The sequence below is a fragment of the Leptodactylus fuscus genome, chromosome 6, assembly GCF_031893055.1.
Source record: "Leptodactylus fuscus isolate aLepFus1 chromosome 6, aLepFus1.hap2, whole genome shotgun sequence".
NCBI lineage: Eukaryota > Metazoa > Chordata > Amphibia > Anura > Leptodactylidae > Leptodactylus > Leptodactylus fuscus.
In genome coordinates this window covers 121,919,979-121,932,289 of record NC_134270.1, presented here as the reverse complement: position 1 = coordinate 121,932,289, position 12,311 = coordinate 121,919,979, and the positions used below count along the sequence as shown (strand labels likewise).

The 12,311-nt window shown below is 43.6% G+C and overlaps 1 protein-coding gene and 1 long non-coding RNA gene across 2 annotated transcripts in view; both read left to right on the top strand.

The window, feature by feature from the left end:
• ZNF281 (zinc finger protein 281) overlaps positions 1–12,311 on the top strand; it is a 523,665-nt gene that overhangs the window by 192,410 nt on the left and 318,944 nt on the right. The gene's annotated exons all lie outside the window — the stretch shown is intronic.
• The window catches only part of LOC142209413 (uncharacterized), a 138,375-nt gene that overhangs the window by 14,564 nt on the left and 111,500 nt on the right, over positions 1–12,311 (top strand). The window lies entirely within an intron of this gene.

Below are 12,311 nucleotides of genomic sequence, written 5' to 3'. Positions count from 1 at the left end.
GAATGGGTGAGGAGCCACCTGCAGGTTTCCATCTCCTGCCTCTGTTTTGTGCAGGAAATGGAAACCTGCAGAACGGAGACCAGGCGCAGATGTGAACGAGCCCTAAGGCTGAGTTCACACGGAGTTGTTTGCTCAGGAATCCACCTCAAAATCAGCCTCCAAAAAAGCCTCCCAATAGAACTCTAACCCAATAGAACCAAATTCCTGACCAGAAAACTCTGTGTGAACTCAGCCTTATAGTATAATGCTCAGTCTATTGAGATAATAAGGATGAGGCCCAACAGTGAGACGCGGCTAAAAAAAATAGCTGTGGAAAAAAATAGCGGCGAATCTCAATTTATTTTTTCCACAGTGTTTTTTTCCCCGCACTTTCTCCCAATTGCGCAGCTGAAAGTAACCGGCCATGTTTTTAGAAGCGCTCACATTTTAGAGTTTGTGGCTGTTCCACATCTTTTTTCCTGCAGTGTGCGGATGAGGTAAATTTGATTATATTTCATTCACTTTGCTGTTTTTTTCTGTAGTAGCCAAAGACGTTGTGTTTCTGCAATGTGGGGTTTGAGGTATTTATGGCTTATCCAGAGTATAAGCCATAAAAAAAGTTTAACCCTGGAAACCCCTTTAATATGCCCCACATATTTTAACATCCCCCTTCTGCACAATATATTAGCCCCATCACTGCTCCCACACAGTATAATGGCCCCATCACTGTATCCCATACATTATGGGGGACCAGTGAAGTGGCCATAAAATATTTGGCCCAGACAACCCCTTAAAACAGGTTGTCTATAAACTGGAGTGATCACTGTGGTGGCCGCCAGGGAGGTGTAAAAATATATATATATATTTTTTTTTTTTTAAAAAGAGCCTTCTCACCTGTCCCCAGCCCCCGTTGTCCCCGCCTGTGTTTGGTCTCATGGCCTCATTTCTGGAGTTCCTGTACCTAATTGGTCTCAGCGATCACATGAGGTGCAGGACTCCCAGCAAGTAGTGCCAGTACGAGACTGAATGGACACTGGTGGCGGACAACGGAGCACCAAGGACAGATGAGTATTCTTTTTTTATTTATTTGTTTTTTATTTTACACCTCCCTCCCACCACATGAGTTGCTCCAATTCCTGAACAACCACTTTAAAGGATTTATCCATCTTTATAATATTGATGGTCTGTCCTTAGGATAGGCCATCAATATTACATCTGCGATGATACAACAGCCAGGACCTCTGCAGATCAGCTTTTCCAGGACACTTCAGCTACGGGTAATGGTAACATTTCTAGGAGCCATGCTGTTCACTTGCCATACAGGCTGTAGCAGTAGGTATATGTAGTGCGCATGGTATAGGGGGTGAGTAGCATGGCTCCCAACATGTCATTACCTTTAACCGCCCTGTCTCGGTACCGCTGATCTGCAGGGTCCTGGCGGTGGGCCCCTAGAAACAATTCCACTGGTGGGCCCTAGACATCCCAGTCCGACCCTGACCAGGCAGTTAAAATCCCCCCCCAATGACTAGCATCCCTATAGCAAAAGTACGTATCTTAGTGAGTACAGACCTCCAGTATGACATTTTGGAATGGTTGGGGTTGGGGAGATACACTGTGACCAGGGTATACTTAACATTATTGACCGAGCAATTAATGCCAAGATATCGGCCTTTAGGGGCTCGCAGAACAGATTCCAATGTAAAGGCTGCCGAGTCTCGGATAGCTATAAGCACTCATTTACGTTTGGCAGTACAAGAAGCTTGGAAAATGTGAGGAAATTAGGAGTTTTTAAATTTGGAAGTGGGTTTCTTGGAGCATGAGGACATCGCATCGGAGATGACGTGCCTCCGTCTAGACCGAACTCCTTTTGTAGGGGCTATTCAAACCCCTAACGTTCAGGGAAGAGATGTGAAGTACCATTTTTAAAACTTAGAAAGGATAAAGCGGTACAGTGTAGCAGATACACATAAACCAATAGAGCCCTAGAGTCATGCAGAAATACAGAATCAAACTGAGCAGTATGCCAAATAGCATGTAAATACAGACAAAATAAGTAATACAAACTGAACATCTTGGTGTCAAAAACACTGAATAAGCTATGTAAGGGGAGAAAAGAATCAAACATCAGCTTATGCAATAGGAACACATGCAAATATGGTAAACAAATCACCCGGGCATGTCAACAGAGAAATCTGAGGGGCCTTGAATTTTCTCCATCAGCGTGGGCTAAGCCCTGGCTGTGAGCCGCCTGCAATCTGCCAGTCCTTGGACACATGTGAGAGATGGGCAGAATTCCCCACCTCAGGAGAGGGAGGGTTGTCAGAGATCAGGCGCCACTTACGCAGCAGAGACATCCCTGCGTCCACTGAAGGTATCGAGTTGATTGCTCCATCCTAGGGTACTAGAAGCTTGGTGGGGAAACTCCAGCGGTACCTGATGCCTTTGTCCCTAAGGATCCTGGTGATAGGTGCGAGGTCACGCCGTGCCTGCATGGTAGCTGCTGACAGGTCTGGATACAGAGAGATTGCTGAGAATGGAGCAAGGAGTGTACCACTCCTCCGAGCCTCTGTAAGGATAGAGTCCTTAAAGGGGCTCTATCAGCAAAATCATGCTGATAGAGCCCCACATATGCGTGAATAGCCTTTAAAAAGGCTATTCAGGCACCGCTAAAGCTATATTAAACTACCCCCTTCCCCCCCATTTTAAAATAAAACCCTAAAAAAGAATGTGATCTACTTACGCATTGTGCACGGTGGGCGGGCATTCAGGGTCCGCCGTCTTCTTCATCCACACCTCCTCTTCCTCCGATGTCCTCGGGTCCCGTCCTCCTCCGGCGCTCGTGAACTGACATTGATATAAAAAAAATGGCCTGGGCGCATGCGCAGTAGCATGCGGCTTCTGCTACGGCTACTATCCTGCTATCTCTGTCCCTCTCTTATCTGTGGTGCTGAAGAATGGGCACTGTGCTACTGAGTATGAGATGTATTGTGACACTCACAATTTCCATCTCATTTGGAAGCTAAATGTCTGAGCTTCAAAGTAAGGTAACATCTAGTGATCACATCGTTCCTATCTGCATAGAAACTGTCCTTACCTGTGTAAAGTGAGGAGCCCAGGAAGCAGTGTCACTAAGCACTTCCACCACATTCACTTATACTAACAGAATACCATTTATACACATACATATCCATTCACTTACACTAACAGAATACCATTTATACACGTACATACCCCTTTTTAAAATTCTTAGCACCTTACCCCTGTCCCTGATATACCGACCCCATTCCCCTTCTATTATCCAAACCCCCTATTTCCTATAACGTCTTTAAGTTAAGGGATTCTTCTTTAAATTTAAGCAATTATATACTGTTAAAAGTTAGTATTGCGTAGTGCACAAAGAACTCCACTTTGACAGTTTCCTGTATATATAGTTCAAACTGTCTCAGAGATTTAGTCTCAAAGCTGAACTTTTGTGTAATTTTTGCAAAAAATCAATGTTTGATAAAAAGTTGCATGAAGGTGTCTGTGAGTATAATAAGCTAGATCAGACCTGGGCAAAGTCCGGCCCTATCCAGCCCTCTGACTGATTCAGTCCGGCCCGCACAGCTCTGACTAGGGAGGCGTGTCTCGGGGGGCATGTCTAGGGGGCGTGTCTTAGTGCCGGCCGAAGATGGAGATGTGGAGCATGTCATAAAGTACTGAGAGATATAAGGTGAGCTGCAGGGTGGAGAGAGAGAGTGTGTGTGTGTCTATATGTGTGTCTGTCTATATGTGTGTCTGTCTGTCTATATGTGTGTCTGTCTATGTCTGTCTGTCTATGTGTCTGTCTATATGTGTGTGTGTGTGTGTGTGTGTGTGTGTGTGTGTGTGTGTGTGTGTCTATATGTGTCTGTCTATCTGTATGTGTGTGTCTCAGCAACCTAGGGGCAGAGATGGAAGGGGAATGGTATACTAGGGCAGAGATGGCAGATGGAGGGGGGGGACATGAAACTGGGGGAGAGATGGAGGGGGGGACATGAAATGGGGAAAATAAAGGGGGATATGAAACTGAGGGAGAAATGGAGGGGGGGGGCATGAAACTGGGGGTAGATGAAGAGGGCACTTAGACTGGGGGGACATTAAACCGTGGAGGAAGCTGTAGGGGGACCTGTCTGCCTCTAGTTGTCCCCAGTTTAATGTCACCCTCCAGCTACCCCTACGGTTTAATGTTTGCTTCCAGCTTCCCGATTTTAATGTCCCCCTCTAGTTGCCCCCAGTTTCATGTCCCGCTCCAGCTGTCAATTTATTGCCCCCCTCCAACTACCCCCACTGTTTAATGTCCCCCCTCCAGCTGCTCCAGTTTCATGTCCCCTCTAGTTTCCCCCAGTTTATACTGAGGCACCAGGTGAGGGACTTAGTACTGTGGGGCAGTTGGAAGGGAACATTACAATGTGGGGGCATATAGTGTACGGGTGACTGTAGGAGGATTATACTGTGTGGGGGCGCATGGAAAGATGATTGGGAATGGGCAGAGTCAAAGTAGAAGTGGGTGGAGCTAAATTTGCCGTGGCACGGCCCTCTAGCATAGTTTCAATTTCTTATGCGGCCCCATGGGAAAATTAATTGCCCACCCCTGAGCTAGATGGTATTTTTATGATCGTCAGGGTGTCTGCTGTTTGGAACTATATAGGTTTATGGGGTTTAGTCATTGATTGTAATGTCTATGGCATGTTTTATTCATGCTACTATTTTTTTTCACATTTAAGGCCAAAATCAAGATTTTAAGGTGCACTTTTTTAGGGTCTTAAAGGGAGTTCAGTCACATATATGTAGTATTGATGAAGTAAAGGCATCTTAGACTTTAGTATACTAAAGAAATTATGTCAGTATATCCCTGCATGTGGTAGAGTTTAGGTCAGAAATTTGGAATTTTGGATTTTTTTTTTTAAATAAAACTTTAACTCAAATGTATACAAGTATAATGTAGCATTCCAAGATAGAACTGTTCAAGCTATATTCCCCTGGCTCCCTGCTTTCAGAAAATATATTGGTATGGGGGTCTTTGACAAATATTTAATTTAGAAATATGCGTTTTATTCAGACATGTCAAAACTGCTCTGGCTACTGGAGATGCAAAATTTACAGAGACCCTTGGCAACGAAAAGGTTAAGTATACCACCCATGTGCAAGACATGCTAAAAATGGCAAGGAAACTTTGCATGCACTTCAGCCACTCGTACACTGCCAAGCACACCCTCCTTGGCTGCAGCGGCAAAACGGCCTCACATAGGATAGAGTGATAAGATAGGCTGATATGCGATGTTTCCACCTGTTGGAATTCAACCCTCCATATGTTCGACTGACCACCTAAAAAGATTGTGTTCGGAATTCCAATCGCGATCGTGAAATTTTCTCGATCGCCGATCGGAATCCGATCGCTCAACCCTAGTAGTTATGTATAGAAGCAAATACAGATAGATAGATAGATAGATAGGAGATAGATAGATAGATAGATAGGAGATAGATAGATAGATAGATAGATAGATAGATAGATAGGAGATAGATAGATAGATAGATAGGCTGCAAAATAACGGCCGCAAAATAACGCAGCATTTACGATCCACGCTCCCATTGAAATCAATGGGAGAGTATACGGCCCGCAAAATCTCACACGGCGTATACGTGCCACATCACGCGGCACGTTACTCCATGTGAACTCCCCCTTACAAGAGCTGCTGGGTCCTACAGGACCCAGATCAGCTCAGTAAGCTGCTGTGTATACAGTGTGCAGGAGGTTGGATTCCTCCTGCATCTTTGGTTAAATGTAGCAGCCTCAGTTATAGGAGAAATCAGCCTCCAGTACAAAAAAAAAAAAGTGATCAGATGTCCCCAAAGGTCTCTTATCACCTTATGGGGACACAATCTGAAAAAAAAATATATATATATATATATATAATAAAAAAGTTTTTTTAAAAAAAAGTAAATAAAATAATAATTAAAAAAAATTAATAATACGCTAATAAAACGCCGTTATTAAAGGTTATAGCCCCCCTCCCTACGACAACATACAAAATAAAAATTACCGTAACGGAGAGGAAAAACTATATTATAAAGTTTTTCAGTGATACTTTGTGTTATTAAATAAAAAAAAAAAAAAAAAAATTGAAAACCAGACACAATTTCCCTCCTATTTTGTTTATATTTTCCCCGATATAAAAAAAATTAAAACACATTTGAAAATAAAAACAACATAAAAATAAAGCCCTATGTGTCCCCGAAAAAAGTTGCAAAAATTAGTTGACTGTGACATACGAGAAAAATGTTACAGCCCTCAAAACCGCACATATAAAAAAAAAACGAAAATGTGTCTGGCCCTGGACCACAAATTTGCCCAATACTGAAGTGGTTAAGGAGCCTATTAAGGAAAAAAAAAACCGCAGGGGTAGCGGCTGTTGCCAGGCCCCTAATGTCCCGGGCCCTATGGTAGCTGCTACCACTGCTACCATGGTAGTTACGCCACTGACCTCCACATTATGTCAACAGGCACTGTATGGCCTCCTTACGCTGCTGCCACCTCCAAACTCTGTCGCTGGGCCCTATATACTCTCCTAAAGCTACTGCAACCTCCACATTATCTCATCTTGCCACACAATGGACTCCTCTGCTGCCACCTCAACATTATGTCATTATGTCACTATGACACCCTCTCCACTCTGTCAGGGGGCTCTACTTGTACAAGAGTTTACTAGAACAGGTTCTGTAGACATTTGTGTGGAATGTGCAGATGAGGAAGTGACTTAGGAATACATTCTTTCACGCTACAGTAGAATCTTGGGCCTCTGCATGATTCTATATATCTGACACTAACATTGATGTGTAAGGCTGAATTTACAATTGAGTTAGTTGGTCAGCTGTGGCCCTGTAACTGGCCAAATAAGTGAAGTGTGCAGTGGCTCTAAGAGCGAAGCCTGTCATGTGCGTGTCATACTGACTTACTGTATTATATAACTACCACAGCAGACTCCCTATGCATCTTACTGCAAGGCACAGTGTTCTACATCACTATACAGGCAGGCTTTCTGCAGCCAGGTAATATCTGTTTTTTAATGCTATTCGCCACAAATTATTTCACATGGAATCAAATCTTTCTGTGAAATCCAGCAAAGCAGCAGAATCAAATTTTTGAAAACTTTGCTCATCTCTAGTTATAACAGACCTGGGCAATGTATGGCCTGAGGGCCACATACGGCCCCCTGACTGCCTCTGTTCGGCCCACAAAGTTTGTGGGATAAAAGTAGATTCTGAATGTAAAGTCGGCCAAAGGACCTGTGATGATGTCATTGTCTTTTAGTTCACTAGGATAGGCTAAGGCTCGTTAGTGAGCGGAGCTACACGGGACAGTATGTTTGCTCTTAGGGAGCGTTCACACTACCGTCGGTGTCCGACAGGTAGTGTCCGCTGCTAATGTCCGTTCAAAATCTTGTGCGGACATTAGGAGCGGACACTAGCTGTCTCTGTGACATTTTTCATTGATTTAAATGGCGATCGGGTGCGTTCTTTTACAGTCCATGTCTGTCCTTAACTGTCCGTTCCCAAAGATATCCGACTTTTCAAGCGGACAGCAAAAACCTACATGTCGGGTTTTGCTAATGTCCGTGCAAGATTTTGAACGGACATTAGCAGCGGACACTACCTGTCGGACACAGACGGTAGTGTGAACACCCCCTTAGGGGGCATTCACACAGAGTAACGTCAGACGTGTATTACAGCCGTACACGCCGGCGTTACGGCAGACTGACGAAAACTTCCCATTCACTTCAATGGGAGCGCTCATAAACGCCGCTGTTACGAGCGTTCCCATTGAAGTGAATGGGCAGTGTTCGGCAGTCTGCCGTAACGTCAGCGTGTACGGCTGTGATACACGTCTGGCGTTACTCCGTGTGAATGCCCCCTTACACAGAAAAAGCAAGCAAGGGAATGGATTGATGGAAGATGAGGAGGACAGAAGATACAGGATGTGTGAGTAAGAGGAGGGAACTGGGGGCAGTTAAACTGAAGGCAGATATAGGGGAGGACATTAAACTGTGGGGGGTAGCTGGAGGGGGACATGTCTGCCTCTAGTTGCCCTCAGTTTAATGAACTTCTCCAGCTATCCCCACTGTTTAATGTTCCCCTCCAGCTGGAGAGGATCTTAATACTGTGGGACATTTGAAAGGGTATAATACATGGGGGCATATATTATTAGAGTGACTGTAGGAGGATTATACTTTGTGGGGCCACAAGGAAAAGTGATTGAGAATGGGCAGAGTTAGAAGTGGGTGGAGCTAAATTTGCCACAGCACGCATTGCCCTCTAGAACCACTTCAATGTCTCATGTGGCCCCATGGGAAAATTAATTGCCCACCCCTGAGTTATAAGGTATGACTTGTCCTGTGTGTTGTTATGGTAAATACATGTCACTTGAACTGGTGCAGGTCCTCTAGTAGTTTTTGCTTTGGAGATTTTTGGAAGCTAATTTGCACAGTGGCTCTTGACATGCAGAACCACAATAAAAAAAAGTGATGAATTCACAAATTACAAGCCCTCACACAACTCTTCTCTCTCTTTTTTTTTTTTTTTTTTTTTCTTTGGCTTGTTTTCTTGTGGCTTTGGCTTGTTGGACTTTTGCACAAGGTTTTGGGGTCAGAATATGGAGAAACACAAGGCAATTTTCTTTATCCAAAGATTGTTTTACAACAGTGAAAAGGATACTATCATTAGAATCCCTTTTTTTCTAACTAGCACGTAGGAATAGCCTTAAGAAAAGCTACTCTGGCAGAGCCAACTGCACCTGTGCGCGGCCATTTTTCTGTGGCCGCTTACTACCGGAGCTCGCGTAAGTGGCCACAAAAAGATGGCCGCGGCCCACTGGCAGAGCCGACTGCACATGCTGTTTAAGCGCTGGGGCCTGCCCCCAGTGCTGCCGGAGAACTCATTTGCATAAAGACGGAAAACAGAATATTTACCGAACGGCGGCGCGGAGAAGACACCTAAAGATAGGAGAAGAATAGCCTTTCTTAAAGGGATTCTACCATAAAAAATCTTTTTTCTGTGGCTAACACGTCGGAATAGCCTTTAGAAAGGCTATTCGTCTCTTACCTTTAGATGGGATCTCCGCCGCGCCATTCCTTAGTAATGCCGGTTTTTACCGGTATGTAAATTAGTTTAGTTTAGTTCCGAGGCCGCAATTGCGCGCATGCGCAGTTGGCTCTACTAGTGTCTCAGTGGCAGAGCCAACTGCGCAGGTGTCAGAAGAAAGACGAAGAAAGAAGGGGAGGATCCAGCAGAAGATAGAGGCGGCGCAGGATCCTGTTCTCAGGCAGCGGTGGGGACGCCCTCATCGCATTTTCAGCGCTGGGGCCCGCCCCCATCGCTGCCAGAGAACTAATTTACATACCGGTAAAAAACGGTATTACTAAGAAACAGCGCGGTGGAGATCCCATCTAAAGGTAAGAGACGAATAGCCTTTCTAAAGGCTATTCCGACGTGTTAGCCACAGAAAAAAAGATTTTTAATGGTAGAATCCCTTTAAGGCTATTCCTACATGTTAGTTAGAAAAAAGGGATTCTAATGATCGATCCCTTTAAACATTCACAATAACTCCATATATTTGGTATTACCATCATACCCTTGTACATCACTGATTGGAAAGACCTAGATTGATCCTCCCAACAAAAGTATCCATTGGATATAAAATATAACCTTTATTGATTCATTAAAAAGGTATCGTACTTTAAAAAAATGCCAAAGGCATCTGTGGTGACTGAACACCACTGAGTAACGGTCAGTGTACTCTGAGACAATTACCTATATGGCAATTGTATCATTAGGGATACATATAGGACTCTGTCCCTTACAAGACCTGTCTCCCTCAACCAGAATAATAAGGGTGTTGCTGTTGCTCGGCTGATAAAACTGTTTTACAAAGGCTTGGGATAAACAAAGCAGTTCCTGCTCCTGGGTCCCCTGAGGATACTGACCTATCGTCACACCAACAGAGGCACACCAAAAACGGAGACTGCAACCAGCCCTATAATATCAGCCAACTTGCGAGTCACAGCAACCACCCCTCTTACTTAAACAGCCCAACGCGTTTCGTCTTTTGGACTCTTCAGGGGCTAGAAAATAGCATTGCGGCACTTAGCCGCTATTTGATGGGAGAAGAACGGTATATATTCTGACCGTCGGCAGGTCCGCATATGATATCAGCCTTGTACAACATAAATTTATGATGTCTTTAACCCTTTGCAAACATTCATCATACTATTATTGGGAAGTCTGGTATTTAAATATTGCAGCTACCATAGCCGTTGGATCTACCCTGTATTATTCCCTGGAGACCTAGCGGCAATGCTTGCGACCAGAGTCCGGAATGATTGCAGGCATTAACCCCCCTAATGCGTTGGTTAAACATGACCGAGGAGTCATTTTGGGGTAGATGGCTTGCCCCAGAACAAGACTCATTATATAAGTTTTATTACAGGTTGCGCTAGATAGCCTGTAATAGAACTATGGCCATTTTACAATGCATTGCATTGTATTAGCCTTGCATTACATTGTATTAGTGATCAGACTCCCTGTGATTCAATACCCCTAGTGTGACTAAAAATAGCAGTAAAAAAAAAAGGTAAAACAAAATTAAAAATTCAAATCACGCTTCTTTCCCTAGAATTCATAAATAAAGTTAATACACATTAGGTTTCCCTGTATCCAAAAAGCTCCGGTCTACAAACTTCTTAATTTTTTCCCCATACAGTGAATGCTGTTGCAGGGGAAAAAAAAGTCCAAAGAGCCAAACCATTTTTTAGCTGTTTCGTCTCCAACAAAAATTTGTGAAAAATGTGATCCAAATAATACACATTTCCCATCCCATGCTGATATAAATACAAAGTACATCTGGCCTTGCAAAAAAAAGAGCTCCTATGCATAATATGCAACTCCAAGGATTTATTTTTTAAAAGTTTTAGCTTAATTTTGTAATGTTTTGGATTTTTTAAGTCATTAAAATGTAAGAAAAGCTATATAAATTTGTCATTGCCATAATTGTACCGATCCATAGAATACAGATGACATGTCATTTTGGCTGCACCGTGAATGCCGTAAAAATACAGCCCGTAAGAATGTTGCGGGCAGGCACTTGTTCTCTAATTCCAACCGATTATGAATTTTTGTTCCAGCTTCCTAGTGCATTGTATAGGAAACGACCATTACAAATTACAATTTGTTTTGCAAAAAGTATACCCATAGGCTGAGTTCATTGTTGACACAGCCCTTGACTTATCTGCTCAAAAGTCAAGTGATGTATCTGCCTGCTCTCAGGGGGGAGGGAGGAGGGGCTAAGTGCATGGGAGCGAGCCTGTGTTTCTAGCTATTCCTCTGTCTACACCACGTGACCTAGCTTCCTGCTATCAGATAGGGGAGAGGAGCTGCTTTAATTTCTTTTGTTCTCCCAGTTATCAGGCTAGCTAATTCAATTGTGTTCATTATGGCAGAGACAGGCAGTCTCTGTATGTAACACAGAATAGAGCTGCTGCTGCCTGTACTTCATAGTCCAATATGGGTGGGCGGAGCTACACACTATTTTAGGGGCGGAGCTAAACGGCAGGTTGCATGTGAAACCCCGCCCACCAAATGATGCAAGAAACCAGGAAGAAAGAAGATTTTACAGCAGTGAAGACTGGTGAGTATGCGACGTGGGAATACCCCTTTAATACAGACAGTGCACCCGCCATCTGGTGTCCATCTACATTCACCACCATGTGAAAAACATGTCAGATGCTTTCTTCTGTTATGTTTTAGAGAGCAACTTATACCATAGATACTTCAGGATGGTCAACAAGGTCAGTTTTCAAGTCAGTATTTCCTTAGACTTGGGATGTTCTGTTGTAAGAACATTTCCAAAATGCTCATGGATCATGGTGGACCTATATAGTGACTGGCAACATCTTCTGCATTTCTGAAAGGTCAAATCAGTCTCCAAACATGAAGTACCAACATTGGTGATTAGGGTTGAGTGATCAGGATTGGAAAAGATCGGATCCCGATTGGCGAATTTCATGATCGTGTTTGGATTTAAAAAATGATCCTGAAATCTCAAGATCGGCTCTACCCTAGAATATATAAACTCCTAAATAGGGTTGAGTGATTGGGATCAGGAAAGATCGGATCCCAATCAGTGATCAAGCAAATTTCTCGATTTGGATCGGGTGGAAAATGATCGGAAATCGGATTTTAAAAACGATCCTGAAATCTCAAGTTCGGCTCAACCCTATTGGTGATCCAATGTCAATAATCTACCGATGTCAATAATCTAC